Source organism: Manihot esculenta, chromosome 13 (assembly GCF_001659605.2).
Source record: "Manihot esculenta cultivar AM560-2 chromosome 13, M.esculenta_v8, whole genome shotgun sequence".
NCBI classification, from domain to species: Eukaryota; Viridiplantae; Streptophyta; class Magnoliopsida; order Malpighiales; family Euphorbiaceae; genus Manihot; species Manihot esculenta.
Genome location: NC_035173.2, coordinates 32,136,590 through 32,142,247, shown reverse-complemented (window position 1 = coordinate 32,142,247; position 5,658 = coordinate 32,136,590). Strand labels below are relative to the sequence as shown.

The following is a 5,658-nucleotide window of genomic DNA, read 5'->3' as shown; positions in this document are numbered from 1 at the left end:
ATAATAGGCAGTTAGTTAATAAATGTGGAGTCGAATAGTCCATACCCTGTCTATTGTGAGCGTCACGTCCGTTTATTTTTCTGCATGCGTATTTTGACTCCGGTGATGTAGCAAGGGGACAACTAGTGCGTAGGAGGTCGACATCCTACTCTAGTCTCATCAGATTATGTTTGACTCATCCAATCTGTACCAAGATGGAGTCTTTTTGGTCACTTAGGTTGGTAGTGTTTATATTTAATTATTGTTTGTGGCACGAGTTTTAAAGAAATTTGTCCATCCATTTCGAGTTTTGATAAAGTTTGAGAGTGTCAGTAGTCTGATTCTCATACCTCATAGGTCGAGCTTTCCACTGGCCGATTGATCCAAATGATAATGCTCACATGATCCTTTTGAATCCTATGTATAGGTGTCGTAATTCTAACGGTCCTGTTATTTATATCTCATCAATATATATATATATATAGATCATTTGGTTATATCAAGGCGAAATGTGTTTGAGAATAACTAGAATGACGATATTTGGGTAGCTCAATTGCGGCAAATCACCCGCAAGCATAATCTCGACAAATAGATGGGCCTCCAAGATGTTGATGCACATATTCAGACAACACCATTGGCACCCATGTTCATGGCACTTTGCAACATGTGGCAAGGGACTTTCACATTAGGTAGAACGTGTCTAATGTCAAATTAGAATATGACCTGAGTTAAACTTAAGGTTATGTCGGGTCTCATGTTGAATAGAATTCACAAGAATTCTTGCACAGTTGTCGAGTCCATGTCGCCACCTATCACCATTGGTGCGAAACCTAAGCAACATGCTTTGAAATTGGAATGCATTCCTTCGAACATTTGGCCAAGGTCTTCTTGTTCGAATCCTCCAATGTAGTCTTCATCATTCAACAGCCTAGTTTCAACATGCAAAAAACTTTATGAAATTATACAATACATATATGCAAATTTTGGTTGATAAAATTATAAGAGAAAAACTACAAAAAGAAAAAAAAACTACAATACAGGACTTCACCTCTAATTCATCTAATATGGCAAGCAAATCATAAACAAACCCGTCAATGGTTGAGTATTTTTCGAAGTCGTAAAATCTGGGTAGTGGAACCAGCACCCATGTTATCGTACAAAATAACACGATAATCTTCAAGCAGGTGTAGCACCAGCTACTTCCACACTGATTCATCAGTGCCAAAGCCATGAGCTAGGACTAAAAGTTGCTTTCCTGACCCCAAAATCTTAACGTTATGTGCTTTTTCAACAACCTCCATATTTTTTTTCTACTGAAAAAAAAAAAATTCCCATTTTCGCTTATCGTCTCGTTTCATGATTTTCATCTAACTGCATCCATCGGATATTTATTTTGCTTCAGGCACTTGGATATGTACACATGGCACAGAGATCATAAGGAATCACATGAAGAGGCCATGTGGAGAGGATTGGCCAGAGGCGTATTTGGAGTAAATGACAGGCTATGGTAATCACCGAATGTAACCGTTGGTAATTCAAGGAATTTAAAAGATAATAATTATTTCAATTAAAATAACAAATTTTATTATTATTAATATTACTTTTTATTATTCGAATATAAAATATTATAATTATTATTATAATTGTTATTATTGTTATTATTAAGTTTATAATTTATGTTCAATAATGCAAATTCATTCGAAGAAGAAAAAGTATAAATGATAAAATAAAGCGATGAAAATAGAAAATGATACAAAATAAAAATAAAAGAAAATGAGAGAAAATAATAAAAAAGAATTACAGAAATAAAATAAGAGAAAAAAAAAGAAAAATTGATTAAAAGGAAAATTTATGAAGAAGAAGAAAGAAATGAGGGAAGAGGAAAGAAATTATTAGAAAAATGAGAGAAGACAAGAAACAATGAGAGAATAAATAAATTAAAGGAAATAATAGAAAATAAAAATTATAGAGAAAAAAAAATTAAAAATGATAAAAAAGAAAAATGAAAGAAATTAATATAAATGAAAATTATAAAGAAAAGTGAATAATATGAGAGAAAGGAGAAAAAATGATGAAAAAAAATAGATAAAGTAATAAAAAGAAAAAATTTAGATAAAAATAAACAAAATGAGAGAAAAAAAATCATAGAAGAAAGAAAAATTATAAAAAAAAAGAAAAAAGTTATAAGATAAAAGAAATAATAAAATAAGAAAATAAATGAAAAAAAAAGAAAATGAGAGAATGAATAAATCTATAATAAGAGAGAGGTGATATTATATTTAATTTAATTTTTTAATTAAATAAATCCCTAAATTTTACATTGAAAGTTAAATAAGTTTTAATTTAATATAATATTATTTTTTAATTTAAAATATAAAAAATTTAATGTTTTAATTAATATAAAAATTAAAAAAATACATAGAAATAGTAATTAGTTTTTGAAATAACGAAAGTGAAATTTTATTATTCTAAATATTTTATTAGATCTGACTCATTTGATCGTAAAGGTGAAATTTAAGAATTTATTTAACTAAAAAAATTAACTGACCATATACTTTTTCCAGATAAAATATATTTTGAAAATCTATTTATATACCAAAATTAACACGTGCACATCTTTTAAAATTTAATAGTTTTATCCCTATCCGTCAAATTAGAAGTCCCTGTCAAAACAACTCTTTTTTTTTTTTTAATAAAATTATAATGCATGAATTAAATTATTTATTTTTAAAAAATCTACGCAAATTTTGATATAATTTTGGATTACTAGAAATTTAAATGTAAAATCAAAAGATTTTATAAACTAAAATATATAATATTTTATTTTATTTAATATTATTAATGTGAAATATAATTTTTTATATATTAAAAATATACAAATAATTTTCAATATTAAATATAAATATTCAATAAAATATTTTAATATAAATATTTACATAGAATATTTTTTGTATCGAAATTTGTTTATGATAAATATTTTATTTAATATAATATATTTAATATTATATATAATAAATATAAAAATAAATTTACTTTTAATATAAATTTAAATTAAAGAATTAAATATTTTAAAATATGCAATTTGAAAAATTATATTATAATTTATCGTTAATTTTTTTAAATTCAATTTATTTTTTATTATAATTATAAAAAATTAAAAAAAATTAACTTTATTATCTAAAATTTAAAGTCTTGGTTATAAATATGAACTAATATAAATATTTGAATTTTTTTCTTCAATTAACTTCTTAATAATAATTCATATGGCATAATATGTTGATTAAAAATAATTTTTTATCAAAATTAATTGAGATTAATGGTGAAAATTAGATAATGAAAGACTTGATTTTATTGTTCAACATTTTAAATTTAAAATATAAATGTAAAAATTTGTAAATTTTATATTTTTTTTCCAACAAGGCTAAATAATATTATTTCTTTAGAATATAATTATAAAAGAAAATAATAATTATATATATTTTCATTTCCTCAAAATATATCTAATGATTTAAAATAAATTAAAAATATTATAAATTACATTTAACGCAATTAAATTTAATTATGATCAATTATAAATCAAATTATATATTCAATAAATTAACACTCTAAACAGATATTATAAATTGTATAAAAAATTTTAATAAATTTAGGCAATAATAGTTAGACCTATTATTATAATATTATAATAATAATAAAAAAAGGTAGCCTAAAGCATTGTTTATAACAAAAACAAATAGCTAGAAGAAAATTTTATTATAATGTAATGAGGTTATACTTTATTAAATATGATTTTAGAATTAAAATTCATTTTAAAACTATAATAATAATAATAATAATAATAATAATAATAATAATAATAATAATAATAATAATAATAATACACTATTATAAAAATAAGTTTAAGATAAAGACAGTAAATTATTATTTATATAATTTAATTATCATAGGCCAATAGCAACAGTTGGAAATACATTGTATATGTTTTCACTACTAAATATAAGGCGATGATTTAATTATTTTTTAGTAACAGATAAAAAATATTATTAAAATTATAATTTTATTAAATATAAAAAATTATCATTAAAATATATTATATATAACAAAAAAATTAATTTTTTTGAAGTATTTTAAATCGCTGTTAAATTATTATCTTAATAATATTAATAAAATAGTTTTATAATTATCATGATAATATTGTTGTTAAATTCTAAAATGTAATAATGATAATAATATAGATGTAATAATTAAATTATTAAATAATTGACGTAACTGAAAAATAGAGATGTGCTGTGATTGATCTAAGGGAACTGTACTATGATTAGTTCACTTACAAGAAAGAGAAGGTGGGAAGGTTAGGTACTCCGATGCTGAAGTTAGTAACTTGAAAAAATGTGAGAGTAAATAATAGATTAAAACATAATAATAGTTGTGTCAAAATTGTATATCTCTATTTCTGTGATCGTTTGCTTTTATACTATAAGAGAATGAGTTAATTATAATATTTTATATAAATCCTGCACCGATGTGGCCGACTACTTGATAAGCAATATCATTAACTAATCGGACGATGATTTCGCGATTATAAATGTAATGGGATCTGCTGAACTATTCAATGATGATGAGGTGAGAAATATATGGGAAGAGGGAAATGATTTTGAATTTTTAAAAATCTTTGTTGAGAAAGAAGACAGTGATTCAGAATGTCATGACAATGAATTAAATGAAGATAGAAGTTCAATACATAATAGTAATCCCATGCATGATAGTGAAATTGAAGTTGCAACTAACTATGAGGCATCTTTAAATGATAGTAGTGAGGATAAGGAGTTCGTCCCATGTAGCATGACTGAACAAATTTCTATGATGAAAGTCTAGAAGATGAAGTTGAAACTGATGACGAGGAAGTTATTATTGCAATGCAAAATAAGAAGAAATTTATGAGAGATAATAGAAATAAAGAAACTGAAAAAGGATCCACTCAGTTTATCAACAGTACCAACAATGAGGGAAGTAGTAAAACTCATAGGCACATAGGTACGAATCATGATGAAATTGAGGATGATGAGTTAGATGATTTAGGTTACGATAGTCCTTTGAGTGCTGATGAGGTTGAATTAGGTAAACCCTTGAAGAAAAAATTGAGAAAGCATGTGGTTTATAATCCTTGTTGTGACCATAGTACATTTGATTTTGTAATTGGTATGTTTATGGATAATGGTCAACAATTCAGAGATTGTGTTTAGAAATATGAGATTTATAATGGTTTTAATATTAGTTAGAAGAGAACATGTAACATGAGAATAGAAGCAAAGCGTGCTGGGAGTTGTCCATGGACTATATATGCAGCTAGGGTGACAGGTGAAAGAACCTTTATTGTCAAGAGATATAGTCATGCACATAACTGTTATAGGAGCTTAACTAACAGGCAAGTTAATGCAAATTAGTGTGCTAGGGAGTTTTTGGAGAAATTTAGGAGGAATCCAGATTTGTAGTTGATCAAATGTTGATTGAGATATAGGAAAAGTACAACTTAACACTATCTAAGTGGGTATGTTATAGGGCAAAGTCTAAGGCATTGAAAATATTGAGAGGGAGTTTAGAGGAGCATTATGCAATGCTAGGTTCATACAAAGCTGAATTGCAAAGGGTTGATAGAGAAGGAAGATTTGAGGTACAAAC

General features: G+C 25.1%; 1 pseudogene; it reads right to left on the bottom strand.

The window, feature by feature from the left end:
- Positions 1-478: 478 nt before the first annotated feature.
- On the bottom strand, positions 479-1,280 carry LOC110629280 (annotated as a pseudogene).
- Between the last annotated feature and the right edge of the window lie 4,378 nt (positions 1,281-5,658).